The sequence below is a fragment of the Cervus canadensis genome, chromosome 10 (assembly GCF_019320065.1).
Source record: "Cervus canadensis isolate Bull #8, Minnesota chromosome 10, ASM1932006v1, whole genome shotgun sequence".
Lineage (NCBI taxonomy): Eukaryota > Metazoa > Chordata > Mammalia > Artiodactyla > Cervidae > Cervus > Cervus canadensis.
The window spans coordinates 38779759-38794784 of NC_057395.1; the positions used below are offsets into that span (position 1 = coordinate 38779759).

The 15026-nt window shown below is 43.3% G+C and overlaps 1 pseudogene; it reads left to right on the forward strand.

The window, feature by feature from the left end:
• LOC122448891 overlaps window positions 1-15026 on the forward strand; it is a 178438-nt pseudogene that overhangs the window by 33353 nt on the left and 130059 nt on the right.

The window sequence follows — 15026 nt, forward strand, 5'->3', positions numbered from 1 at the left end:
TTGAGAATGTGGTCTTTCCTTCCTGGAAATGAGCCTTAATTCCTCGAAGGTTGCACCAGAGCCGGAGCGGGAGGTGGGGCAAGAGCCTGGGTCCGAGTCCCAGGGGCCGGGGTCGGAGCCGGGACCTGACCCGGAGAGAGAGAGCTGGCTGCCCGCAGAGCCTGGCCTAGAGCCGGAGCCGCCCTCGGCCTCCAGTCAAGACCGGGAACCGAGCTTGGCTGGGCTGCGGGGCAGAACGCAGAGCCCCCTCCGGAGTCGCGGCCGAGGCTCCACCACCTCCGCCAGCATCGCGGTCTGAGAACCAACTGGTCCAGCGGCCCCGCTGCCATACCAACTGCCTGGAGGAGCCGCTGTCCCGGGCTTTCCGGCAGCTGGGCTGGAAGGTGGGCTTGCAACCCTGGTCTGCTGCTGCCCATGGTGTTAACGGCCTTTCTAGGCACTGGCCTGATTTACCAGCCCCAGGATGAAGACGACGACCTCGAGGAGCAGTACACGCCGGTAGGGAGACCCACCAAGGGTGAGTAACGCTTTGTGCAGGACATTTCACTGCCAACGACTGTCTCTCATCTTCTCCACCTCCAGGAAGAGCACCGAGGTCAATTATGCCTCCATCCTAGTGATCTCCAACACTGAGACACTGCTGGAGCCGGAAATCTTAGAAGAAGTTTGCAAGGCGGAAGGCGGCTGCAGGCTTTTACTGTGACACAGGACAACGGAACCCAGACCCCTACAGCGAGGTGTGTGCTTTGAAGCAGGGCTCCTGTGTCCCCCCCTCCTCCCATCCCACTCTTGTTCGCCTGGGAAAGGATCAAGGGCCTCAACCTGAAGACCACCACCTTCCCCATCTACCGCCAAGCCGGTCAGATCGTCTACCTGGCCAACATCCTGGGAGGAACTGCCTTAGGCGAGAGTATGGGGCTGAGCCCCAAAGCCATGCGGCTGCAGTACCACCTGAAGACAGGTGAAGGAGAGGAAAATGAAGGTAGCCAGGCGTGGATGATCCACTTCCTGAGAAGCTTGGCAGCCTTGAAAAGAGTCTGGCATTGAAGAAGATCAAGGTACCTAGTGGCTGGGGTTTATAGGGAGGCCAGGAGAAGGTGGGAGAGGTAGGAGGACTTGTTCCAAGCACCATAGCAGCAGCACTCCCAGATTGTCAGATAGAGTCCTAGACTAGAAGCCAGTTGTACTCTGCTCTATTTGATCCTTAATCAAACTTTCTTAAAATAGCACACTGAGGAAAGTCAGGAAAGAATCTAAAAAAGAGTGGATATGTGTATAACTGATTCACTTTGCTATACACATGAAATAACATAACATTGTAAAGCGGCTCTACTACAATAATTTTTTTTTAGTGAAGTAAAGAGAGATAGGCCCTTATAAAAAGAAAAAAGAAGAATGCCACAAATCTTAAATCCTTGATAACATTCTGGTTAAAAAAACAAACTGTACATTCTCAGGGGAGGTCTGTTCAGTACAAACGTTGATCTTCAGGTATAATTTGGTTTTCTGGTCAAATTACTCTGAAATTCTTTTTCCAGTTTAAGCCTTTGCTGTTTCTGGGAGCCCCCTAAACTTTGTTTGGAGTTCATTAGAATAAAAAGACAAAACCTTAAACAAAAGTTCCATGATGTTTTTGAGAAAGAAAGATGAGCATTTTGCAAGTAAATTACAGCATAGTGCCAGGCACATGTTAGCTGTTGAGTAATTTTTGGGCTGGCAAACCTAGTCCTCTGAATAAAACTGGCGAAAAGGAGAAGACACCTTCTGGAAAAAAGCCTTTTAATACTCAGTTTCTGAAATGGTGTTTGTGCAGTTAAAATAGTAAAAGATAACAACCTAATAGAAGTTTAGAAAAAGTCATAATGTCTATAGTAATTAATGCTTTCACAGTTTTGTATAAGATTAAGATTTTGTATTTTCAGGAGTTTTAAACTTTAGATTTTTGAAAGAAACTTTGAAAAGCATGCCAGACATTTGTGGGAAGAAGCAAATCTTTATTACCTTCTATATTCTAAAATCATGATCCATATATTTTGATATTTTACTGAATTTTAATGTTTAAATCAATAAACTATAGTGTTATAATATCATATGTAACTCACACACAATATCAGAATTGAAGGTTATTTACCTGAATATATTTTTGTGGCAGGTCCTCTACTTTACATCACTTTCTAGACAACTGGAATTTGAGGCAACTTCTATGACAGTGGTCCCATTGTTTCACTTGGCATACCTTCTAACCATATTAGTTGCAATTGTATCATGTTAAAGGTGAGACAATTTTATTAAAAAATATTTTTAAATTAAAAAATAAATTAAAAATTTAATAATTTAATTTAAATAATAATTTAAATTAAAAATATTTACTAAAAATATTTTATTGTGTATTACATATAATGCCTAGATATGTCGGGGTAGTATGTAATTTTCTTGGTTCTGTCTCTCCGCAGCAAAGATTTGAAACACAGCGGACCAGTGTTACAGCTCGCTTACAGCTCAGAGTTTTATTCAGCAAGCAAAGGAAAGTACACCCTGGAGGCATGAGGGCAGGCTGACCCCAAAGGGGAGGCTTCAATCCATCTTGGCTTCCCATTTTTATACATTTGTCTCCTCCCCCTGAGTCTGCCCTATGTAAACTGGGCTAGCCAGGAGGGCTGTTTGTTTCCCCTCAGGGTCTCACTTCGGTTGTCCTCCGGTTTTCTTTTGTTCCGTTTTCCCGTGCTTTTTCCTTTCTTGTCTTTTAGCCACTGCCATTTGGGACTCCTTTTTCCTATTCTAACTATCTAACCTTCCCACCTCAAGAGATGGGAGGTCCAATTCTTTGGGAATTGGGGCGTCGAGCTCTCCTGGCTACTTCCTGCTGAGGTGGGACGGTGAGGAGAAAAGGGCCTCCCCTTCTTGCTAGTCTGAATCCTCAGAGTCCTTATAGTGGTGTCCATCTAAGACTGAGTGATATTTTCTGTGGTTGGGTGTAGTTTTATATATCCTTATTGAACTGGCACTGCGTGTTGCAGCTTGTTGGCCTGGGCAGAGACAAAATGGGTTAAACAATCGATCGTACATGGAGCAATCATGAGCAGCATCAATGTGGTGATAACAAGGATTAGTAGGGGCATTAGTCAACTCCAAATTCCCCATCACCAGGAGAAGAGCCCCCAAAGAGAGATTGTAGCCACCCTGAGAACTCTGCAGCTCATTCTTTCAGATCCTGTAGGACCTGAAAGTTTTTCGTGAGGACTGTGAGACTTTCTTCAACTTAGCTGGAGGTATTTACCCAGAAACAACACATCTCATTCAAGATGGTTCAAGTCCCTCCTTGTTCAGGGATCAGGAGATCTATCTCTTATCTATTTTGGAATACAACCCCTGCCAAGCAGTGTCAGCTCTTTAGATCTATCCTGAGAAATCTTATCCCCAGAAACTTAATTTTGGGGATATTCATTACAATGGTACTCATTTGTAGTCCTGAATAGGTATCTGAGATCTGGGGCTCACAGGTGTATTGAGTGTCCTCTTCTCTTTCATTCCATGGCTTGACTCATGAGGAGTGAATCCAGGAGTCATGCCCTGGTACCTTGACTGCTCTGGGGGTAGAAAGTATTACAGGGTAGGGAGGAGCCCTTCCATGTGGAGCCTTTGGGGACCCATCTTTCCAGACTAAATAGGACTAAATAGGACTTCAGTCCCTGGAGCATACAGTGGTGGCTCTTTAGAATATTTTGGGTCCTGATTGACACCCTACAAGTGTATATCTTGGAATTGCCCAAAGGCTATGGTATAAGACCAGAGGGTCTGAGCCTCTGGATCTAGAAAGAGGTCATTGACATAAACAAAAGTTCTCCCATATAGCCTCTCATAAGGACTAAGACCAACCTTTTCCTTAGGGGCAATATGGGTGCAGAGGAGAGCTATTGGTAAAGCCTCCTTCTATCCCAGGAAGGTCTCCTGGGGTTATCCTTTTTCGCTGATTTTAAGAATTGGTTGACTCTTCCTATTTTTCCTGAAGACTGAGGGCTCTAGGCACAATGGAGATAGTAAGTAATGCCCAATTCTTTAGAGACCCCTTGGGTGACCTTAGAAGAAAATGATTTCCCATTGTCACTTTGTAATGAACTGGACAGGCCAAATCTCAGAATGACTTCATGGAACAGTTTTTTTTTTTTTTTTTTTTAACCACCTCCTCAGCCTTCTCAGTCTGGGTGGTAAAGCCTTCAGTTCATCCTGTGAATGTGTCTATCGTGACTAGTAGGTATTTATACCCTTGAGAAACTGGCATCTGGGTGAATCCCATCTGCCAGTCCTCTCCTGGGTAGGTCCCACACCATTGGATGGGCTGGGTCAGTTGGGGTCTTTGAGCTCCTTGGGGGTCTTTTAATTGGCAAATGGGACAAGAGGAGACCACTTGCCTTATAATCATTTGGAGGTCTGTTCCTATGAAGGACCTTTCTAGTAATCTTTGGAGGGCCTTCTCCCCTAAATGAGTGGTGGCATGTAAGGTGTTAACCAACTTCCACTGGAGGTTCCCAGGCAGAAAAAGGAGTCCCTCCTTTTGGAACCACCCCATATGATCTTTTTGAAAGCACTTACTCTTAGCTTTAAGAGTCTCACCTTCAGTATATGAAGGAGTTTCTGGCAAAGTAGTCTGCGGAACTAGGTGGCAACCCCTATCAGGTCATTGTTCTGTAATGCTGCTCTCTTAGCTGCCTGATTGACTGCTTGGTTCTCTCGTGCCACTTCTGTGCTCCCTTTTTGGTGTCCTTTACAATGGGAGACTGAAACCTCAGCAGGCTTTTGGATGCCTCCAAAAGCCTAAGGATTTGATAACCATACTTGGTTGGGGACCCTTGGGTGGCCAAGTGGCCTCTTTCTTTCCAAATAGCAGCATGTGCATGTAGCACCAGAAAGGCATGCTTGGAATCAGTGTAAAATGGCTACTCTTTTTCCTTTTCCCACCTTTAAAACTCGAGTCAGGGCTATGAGCTCAGCCAATTGGGCTGAAGTACCTGGTGGCAAAAGTTTAACCTCTATGGTCTCAAAATTGGAGCTTACTGCATATCCAGCTCTTCTTTTTTCACCCAAGACAAAGCTGCTTCCATCAGTGTACTAGACTTCCTCAGGACTGGTCAGAGGATCTTCTGACAATCCTTCTTGGGGTTTTGTCCGGTGGTCCAAGGTTTCTAGGCAAGAGTGAAAGGGGAGAGAGCCCTCAGTGGTAGGCAGGAGGGTGGCAGGGTTAAGAACCTCACAGGGGGATATAGTCAGGCCTGGATTTTCCATCAGCACTACTTGATATCTGAGGATCCTTTGATTAGACATCCATAAATGGCCTCTCCAATTCAGGAGTTGTTTCACCTGGTGACTGGTAAAAATAGTTTGCCCCCAGGAGAGAGTCTTAAAGCATCTTGTATCAGGACTGCAATAGCTGCAAGATTTCGAAGGTAGAGAAAGATCTCTTACCAATAATGGAATAGGATACTCAGGGACCACCAGAAACTGGTGGGAAAATATTTGTCCATCCCAGCAACAAAGAAGTGCTCAGGTGAATCCTTTTATAGTTGTTTTTCTTATAGCACCAAAATGGTACAGGTTTGGGAGGAGAAGGCTCCGGAGTAGGAGGTCAGGAGAGAGTAGGTAGCCACTGTATCAACCAAGAAATTCTCGGACCTACCTGCCACATCCTGTTGCACCGTTGGCTCCAGCCCCATGATGGTTATCTGTGACAGGCAGGCTGGCTGAAGCGAGCTGCTTCAGTCCTGTTGAACCATCGTGAGGGAAGGCTTGGTGCTTTACCTTGAGGCTCTTGGGTCCTGAGGGCAGAGTGCTGCCCAGTGTCCCAACTAATGGCATTTGTAGCAAGCTGTTTTAGGAGACTTGTCACGGTTTGGACACTCTTTGGCCCAATATCCCGCCTGCCTACAGATTAGCCACCACCATTTTGGACTCCTTTTTCCCATTCTAACTTCCTAACATATAATATTTCTAACATGAAATATACCATTTCAAAAACCATTTTTAAGTAGACAAATCAGTGGCATTAACTACGTTCACAGTGTTGTGCAACCATCACAACTATTTATGAATATTTTCCATCACCCCAAACAAACTCTGTAACCATTAAGAAATATTTCCCATTGTCTTCCCCAAGTCTCAGCGAATTTTTAATCTAGTTTCCATGAATTTTCCTATTCTAGAGATTGCACATAAGTGGAATCATACAGTATTTGTCCTTTCATGATTGACTTATTTCACTTATCATGATGTTTTCAAGGATTATCCATGTTGTAGCAAGAGTTCCTTTACATGGCTCAGTAATATTCCATTTTATGTATATACCACATTGTTTATCTACCTATCTCTTGATGGGCACTTGAAATATTTCTACCTTTTGACATCCACGATCACAGAAGCAATAGCAAAAGTTCCCCACAAAGAGCAGAGGGGATGAGGAATTAACAATAAGGAAACAATGAATATAACTGTTGATGCAACAGTCACATTTTGAACAGTGTTTTCTAATATTGCAGAATACTGATCAAAATATATGAATGCCTGGTTGTATAGCATTAGGGGAACTTCACACTTCTCGGCCATGTCTCGGAACTGGTGTAACATCAGTTTCTTACTGAAGAAGAAATACCCATGGTTTGAATGAAGGCCTGGGAACAAATGATTTCCTGTGATGATGTAATATTAATGTTATACACAAAAAGTGGAAATTCCATTTAAAAAGTGGGTTTATTGCTTAGAAAACTGTCTTATTTATATCTTGATGGCGGTTTTCCATATATTTTATATATTCTCATAACAAAAAGTCTGTAAGGTTTTTATCTACATACTCATTGTTTGCAAAATCTGCCAAATGACATTTTCCCAATTTTTGCCTCATTTCTTTATCCCAGTAGTCAAGAGTCTCAGTAAAGATAACCATACCCTGGGACCATAAGTTGACAAATGTTCTTCTTCTACATTACAATATGGTGTGATATGGGAATTGTCACCTGCCAAATTTTGGAGGCCTAAAGCTTCCTGCACTTGGAAACATCCATATATACTACTTATGATGTACAAAATGTGTAGGAGCACTACAAAAAGCTCGGACTCAGTGCTTATGAGAAAAGGACTAAAATATTCTCTAAAGATAGATTCATTGGATTCCATATGTAAAATAGATAGCCAATGGCAATTTGCTGCATGGCTCAGGAATTTCCCACCACAAGCATTTCCCACCACAAGCTCCTCCCTCACATCCTTTCGGTCGATCTGTCTCTCTGCAGTCAACAGCAGCCCTCGCCCTGGGATTGCTCCACAGTCCCTAAACTCCAGCTCCCAGCTGCTGTACCTTCCAGGGACCTGCGTCCCTGCCCAGGGTTTGCATGGCTGCCACAAGGACTGTCTGATTCTCATTCCATTTAGGCTGCAACAGACCAGCTGTTTCACTCTCAGCCTTAAATGTTTCTCCTCTGACTCAGGCAATTGCCCCGATGTGGGGATCAGACCCCCGCTTCAGTTCTCCCACCAGCCGAGGGCAGGTCCAGTCCTCTTAACACTCCTGTTTCCCTCCTAGTTCCTTCATCCTACCGAGTTTTGCGTGGTTCTGTATATTCTTTTCTACTGGTCAGGTAATCCTGTCCGCTCTCAGCTGGTGTTCTGCATGCACTTCTGTGTCCGAAGGTGTGTTCCTGATGTATCTGTGCAGAGAGGTGTACTCCACATCCACCCACTCCTCTGCCGTCTTGTTCTCTCCCCTCTCAGGACATTTTAAATAACATTTTTTAATGGCACTTCCAAGCCAAGGAAACGTGCCTTTGCTTTTATCTATTGACTATTCTTAATAGTGCCTTTTCATCATATTGGATTGGGCCAATCAGGAATTCTGCAGTTGGTCTTTGATTTGTTAGTGGCTTTTCAAACTGACTTTCAAAAAAAGGTTAAGAATACTGGGATAAAATTAGACCATGAGCAGCCCCAAATACCGTCACAAGAAACAATCTGAAAATAAAGTCCTGAAGAGGTATGCTTTAGCTGCAGATAGGACACACATTCCTATTATTGTTGAAACTGCACTTTGTAACACAATGTAACCTAGCAGATACAATGCCTCAGTGGGTTTTCAGTTTACTGAGGCCTCTGAACTGGAAACAAATGCATAAGAAATGTGAGCAGAAAAGTCAAAAGAAAACCCTATACATATGACAAGATTGAGCATGGCTATGATATTAAGATTGTCATTCCAGAAGGCCATAAAAGCCATGATCCCACAGTTACAGAAGCAATAGCAAAAGTTCCCCACAAAGAGCAGAGGGGATGAGGAATTAACAATAAGGAAACAATGAATATAACTGTTGATGCAACAGTCACATTTTGAACAGTGTTTTCTAATATTGCAGAATACTGATCAAAATATATGAATGCCTGGTTGTATAGCATTAGGGGAACTTCACACTTCTCGGCCATGTCTCGGAACTGGTGTAACATCAGTTTCTTACTGAAGAAGAAATACCCATGGTTTGAATGAAGGCCTGGGAACAAATGATTTCCTGTGATGATGTAATATTAATGTTATACACAAAAAGTGGAAATTCCATTTAAAAAGTGGGTTTATTGCTTAGAAAACTGTCTTATCATTTATATCTTGATGGCGGTTTTCCATATATTTTATATATTCTCATAACTGCCGGGAGCCATTATGGGAGGTCCCGCCTGTGACGAGGTCATGAAGAAAATACCGGGCAGGCAAGGCCGTCCGGGACCCCATCCATGACGAGGTCACGAGGGAAAAACCTGACAGGCAAGGCTGTCTAGGATAAAGGACCCTCCAGGCTGGCCTCGGCCTCTACCCCACCCTGTATCCTCCCCCCTTTTTCTGCTGTTGTTCTTGTTTGCCCTGTTGCAGAGTCTTGTGTTGCCTGCCGAGAGCTCTCCTGCTCCTCTTTCACTGAATGAGGACCAACTTAAAACCCTAATTAATAAATCTCCTGGACGCTGCTACCCTATGAAGGGGCCAGGGATGAAGGAAATGCTTCAATTCAAACCCTTTTGCTGGCATTCTGGCTTGTTTGATAAACGTGTGCTCCCATTGCAAAAAATGCTCATGATTGCTCTAAACATCCTAAGCACAGTATGCTAACAAAAGAAACCATTAAGCATAGGTCCCTCCGCAGGGTGAGAAAAGCTCCACAAATAAAATAGCCACAAATGTGCCTAATAAAAAATACTTTAGATAGAGATTAGCTGGTGACTTCTTGCAGATAATTAACTTTTAGACTAAGAGCCTGTTTTGTGCCGTATCTGCTGTTTTTGCAATCCTTTGCATTTCTGTTCTGTAAAAATGTAATCCTATCTAGTTCCCATGGAGATGACACATAATAGAAAGAAAATCGATTAACCACAAAAAAGACAGTGTCGGCTACTGAAGTTGCTTGAAGTTATACCAGGTGCAAGCCATAAATTGTCAACAGGCCTGAAAGCCAAAAGATATTATACATAGAGATTAACCATAATAAGGGCCCTAATAGGCACAGAGCCCTTTGGGGGGTGAGGAAGCCCTATTAGAGGATACAAAAAATATTGTTTTAAAAGTGGTTATTAGATCAACGTTTGATTGATGTTAATGTGCTGAGGTTGTGCAGTGGAAACTATTGTTAATATAGTTGGAGATCTAGAAAAATAAGAGTTTAGCCCTAGTGTAAAAACAATAAGATAATTGTTAATTTTAACCAGGAGTGCTAAACAGGGGCTCCCTCACCAGAGCTGCAGAGTCTTTGTGTGCTAAACTTTTTAGATAAATTTAGCTGAGAACTTCTGCAAAAAGATTGGCTTTTATGTTAACAGGATTGTATTTCTATTATGTTGCAACCTGCTGTATCATGAGACTGCCACTTTTCTGTTTTCTGCTAAGCTCAAGGCCAGAAGATAATGTACAAAAAATCCATGGGAAAAGACTCTCATAAACAAAAATATACTCTCATAAACAAAAACATACAAAAATGGTTTTGTGAAGGACAAGCTGATATAATGTTAAACTAAGTCTGTGTGCTTATCTGCCCCTTAGAAATGTACCAACTTAGGGTATAAAGGCTATGGTGAAAAATAAAGCAACTGCCAGACTTTGCCGCATATCCTGGTCTGGTCTCTCTCTCTCTCTCTCTCTCTCTCATTCGCTGACACCGTTCATCCTGAGGGTTCCCCTGGATCCTGCTGGGGCTGGACCCCGGCACAGAAGGAAAACTCTGTAAGGAAGGAAAACTCTGTAAGGTTTTTATCTACCTACTCACTGTTTTCAAAATCTGCCAGATGACACTTTTTCCAATTTTTGCCTCGTTTCTTTATCCCAGTAGTCAAGAGTCTCAGTAATGATAACCATAACCCTGGGACCATGACTTGACAAATGTTCTTCTACGTTACAATATGGTGTGGTATGGGAGTCGTCACTTGCCAAATTTTGGAGGTCTAAAGCTTCCTGCACATGGAAACACCCATATATACTACTTATGATGTACAAAATGTATAGGAGTACTACAAAAACCTTGGACTCAGTGCTCGTGAGAAAAGGACCAAAATATTCTCTAAAGAATAGATTCACTGGATTCCATTTGTAAAATAGTCAACAGGAATTTGCCGTGTGGCTCAGGAAACGCAAACAGGGGCTCTGTATCAAACTAGAAGGGTGGGATGTGGAGGGAGATGGGAGGGAGTTTCCAAAGGGAGCAGATATATGTATACCTGTGGCTGATTCATGTTGAGGTTTGAGGGAAAACAACAAAATTCTGTAAAACAATTATCCTTCAATTAAAAGGTAAAAAAAGAATAGACTCATTGGATGGATATCAGCTTTATGTTCACCTTGGAGAAAATTGCATGGGAAGCAAGGGACCTTTTTAATGAGGAACATTTTTGGTCAGGAGTTGCCTGCTTCTTCAGCCAGTGTAGACAAACTACTTCTCTTTTATCATCCATGGCCATAAATGCTCCAAAACAGGGCGATGCTATCAAAATAATAAAAGAGCAAAGTTGTTTCTATATAAGTGCAGAAGTATTGTACAGACCTGAAAGAGGTCATAGGTCCTGTATAGAAGGCCAGGGCATTGGTGATGGTGGTGATTGTCATGGACACTGCCATTTTTGAATAGACATTGGATGTCTGCTCACTTATGCTCTCCATGTCGTCGACCCCAATACCTATTAGAGAAAGAAACAGAGTCTCTGTACGTTTTTAACATCCATTAAAAATTAGCAAGATCAACTCAAACCGTTTTCTTTGTCTCTCAAGGTCTCACTGATCTTGCAGTGTGCTTGAGTGAATGAATGACATGTCCTGAGCAAAGCAAATGATGAGCCCTGCTCTGGGGTTGTGCAGTGCCTTGAAATGACTGAAGGCAGACCCCAAAATGGGAGCCTTGTTGGGGTTTATATACCAACTTCCCAATACCAAGAGACACCCAACATCCCTGCAAGGGCAGCAGCCAGAAATGGGCAAAGCGTGTGGACTGAGCTTTCTCATCTCGGTCACCTTTTCCTGGTCTCTTTGATCATTCCATAATTGCATAGGGAATTAGAACTACTAACCTAATCTGTTGGATCATAGACTTTCAAGGGACTTGTGATCCATGCCGTTACTCTGTACTTTTACTTAGACCTCAAACTATATGGATGGAAGCGCCTAGCCTTGCTAGGAGCTGAAAGTTACAAGAGCACATTTGGGAGTGAGGCAGAGCTCTAGTTCCAGGAATGTCTCTCAGGCTAGAGGCCATTCTCTTGGCTGCCTGCCTCAGGGGCCAGGGTCCTAAAAGTAAGTCTTTGTCATGGCTGTGCCTCTGATATATGGGTAGCAGCATTGCTGGTGACCATGAGGTTTTTGAAGACACAGATTGGGTATTGCAGGATCTGGTCAGATTGGAAGTAGGGTGGGCTTCTTCCTTCGGTAGGGCTAGCTCTTAGCAGACCAGAGAAATCTCTCCAATGGCTTGTTGCTCAACTCCCTAGATATTCCTTTTGTGAAATCACTGGGAATGAACTGGAAGGATTGGCCCTAGTAGCTTGAGGACAAAAATCATTTTTTTCTCGCTGGCCGACCCTCCTCTCCCTCTTTTGCTATCAAGTATGCTGCTGTGCCAACACTCAGAAGAGACATCTTGGGTTTTTTGTTCATCTCTTTATAACTCAACACTTCTACTGTCGTCAGGACTATACTTGGGAATGTGCACAGGCACATGGAACATGGATGCTTCCCCTAGTAGTCCCGGGAAAGCTACTCTGCTCCACCCTGGGTGGCATCAGAGGAGGAGCAAAAATCAGTCAAAGGTCTTAATGGTGAGGAACTGGACATCAGTCTGAGATGCCATCAGGTCTACCCTTGGTGCATCTCCACCCCACCTCGGTGGTAGAACTGGGAAGTACGGGTAAGGCAGTTGTGTCAGTAAGGGACATACTAAGTCTGAGCGTGGAAGGAAAGCTTCAGTGGAAAGTCTGTCTACACCCCCACCTAGAGCAGGGAGGGATGCCTCCGGTGGAAAGAAGCCATGGCTGTGGATGCCATGTTTTTCTCTTTTACAGATGGGAGCTAGCAGTTCCAGAACCAATTCTTTAAAATGTATTTTAAAAAATTGGGACAAGTTTGATCCCCAGAGTTTAAAAAAAGACACGCCTGATCTTTTTCTGTGATAACGAATGGCTGTGGTATCCTTTGGATGATGGGGAACACTGGCCAGTTGAATGGTCTCAATTATAATACTGTTTTACAATTAGATCATTCCTGTGGAAAACAAGAGAAATGGGTAGAAGTGCCATATATGTTGCTCTTTATCTCTGTGAGACATGCCAGACTTATGTCTGAAGGGCGCAGAATTGGGTGTGAAACCTTTAGCTGCCTCCTGTTCTCTTACTTTGCTCTTGTATCTGGGGCTCCCAACTAAACAGGCTGAGTCATGGTACCCTTCCAGAACAGGTTGCCTCAGTCTCAGTAGAAATTCAAACAGTCCCAATTCATAGAAGCCTTTACAGGACTAACTTTATGACCTAACTTGGAGAGATGTAATGTATGTCTTGAGACAGATGCTGACTCCTAACTCTAGAACTTGAGTTTTGGGAGAAGCTACTACTTTTGGAGATGAATGGCTTGAGCATGAGACAAGGGGAAAGAGGGAACATAAAATAGCCCTCCTCCCTATTGAGAGCCAAGCAGTTTCCATGACAGAGCCAGACTGGGACTATAGCATGGCTAAAAGGTGGGATCAGAACCACTTTGCCAGGTATATTCTTGAAGGACTCAAGAGAAAGCACACTAAGACTTCAAACTATGCTAAGTTGGCTGACTTAGAACAGGGAGAGAAGAAAACGCCTGATAAACTCCTAGATAGACTACAAGAGGCTCTCTGCTGATCCCCAAAATACAAAGGAATGATCTTAAAGATGGATTTCTTACTCAGTCAGCTCCAGATATCTGCCATAAGTTATGAAAACAGGCATTTGGACCAAACCAGTCTTCAAAAAACTGTTACAGCTGAGTCAGATGGTATATTATGATAAAGAATACAAGGAGGAAAAGAGAAAAAAAAAAACCTGGCAAAAGACTGAAGCCCCAACAATGGCTGTTAGATCCTCTCTGAAACAGCCTGAGAAGAAGTGCCCAGAGTAACCCAGGTGAAAAGGGTGGACTTGTTATTATGGTGGAAAGGAGAGGCATCTCAAGGGGGATTGCCCTCAGGCATCTAATCTTCACCCGGCTCCATGTCTGGTCTGTAAAATGACTATACCTGAGGAGAGACTGCCCTCTGAGACATAGTACCCAGGGCTTGCACTCTCAAGGCAATTGGGACTGAAAGTGCCTGGGAGTCCCCACACAAGCTCCCATGCTAATTATACCTGTGAAACCCTGGGTATTAATAACCGTGGGGGGGCCAATCAGTCGACTTTCTTTTGGACACTGGGACAACTTTCTCTGTGCTCACTGAAGCCCCTGGCCTGCTTTCTTCTTGATCCACTACTGTAATGGGACTGTCAGGATGAGCCAAATGCTATTATTTCAGTCATCCTTTAAGCTGCAACTGGAACTCTATGCTGTTTTCTCAAGAGTTTCTGATCAAGCTGGAGTCTCTCTCACCCCTTCTAGGGAGGGTATACTGAACATGGTCCAGGCTTCTGTTTTCACAAATATGGAGCCTGCTCTTTTAATTGAACAAAATGTAAATCCTAGAGTGTGAGTTGGTGGAAAAACTGTGGGTTGAGCACAAAATGCTGTTCCTGTTATTATCAAGCTCAAAGACCTTCATTTATTTTCACATCAAAAGCAGTATCCACTAAAGCCTGAGGTTAAGGAATGGGCAAAACCTTACTGTACTGACTTCTCATGAAGTAAGTGGGATCTTAAACTCAAAAGTTCAGAGCAACAATGCTCCATCTTAAAGCTACTGTAACTCAAGGAGTGTCAAAAATTCTAGAAATAGAATATCACTTACACTGTGGGAAAGGTTGAAAAGGCTAATGCTGTTATTAAAAGACATCCGTGTAAGATAACTTAGGAAACACAAGACAGTTGGTTTAAAGTTTTACCCATGGCTTTAATGAGGGCTTGAACTGCCCATGAGAAGGAGGGACTGTGTCTATGATAGACTGTTTTTGTGCACAGATATTGTAATAGATCCTAAAACCTTAGAATTAACTATGTGACTCAGCTTTCAGCTTTTCAACCTCCTCATCAGGTGTTGGGGTCCTTTAATGGACCGGAACTTTGTGGTGCGGAGTCGACGATAAGAAAGTGAGAGAGAGAAAGAGAGAGAGAGAGAGACAAAAAAGACCCGGGGACCTAAGCTCTGATGGAGCAAAGGTGCTTTAATGATTTTTCTATGAGTATATATAGGCTGCAGTACAAGAAACTTCTTTCAGGAATGATAGAGATCAGAAAACCAAATGTACAGCAACCGTTACCAAGGGAACAAGGGGTAATGTTAGTCACAAGGTCAGGAGACAATCCATATCTCAAGAAAGGGGAGGAGATTAAGCTGTTTTGTCCTAAGGAGAATGTTTAC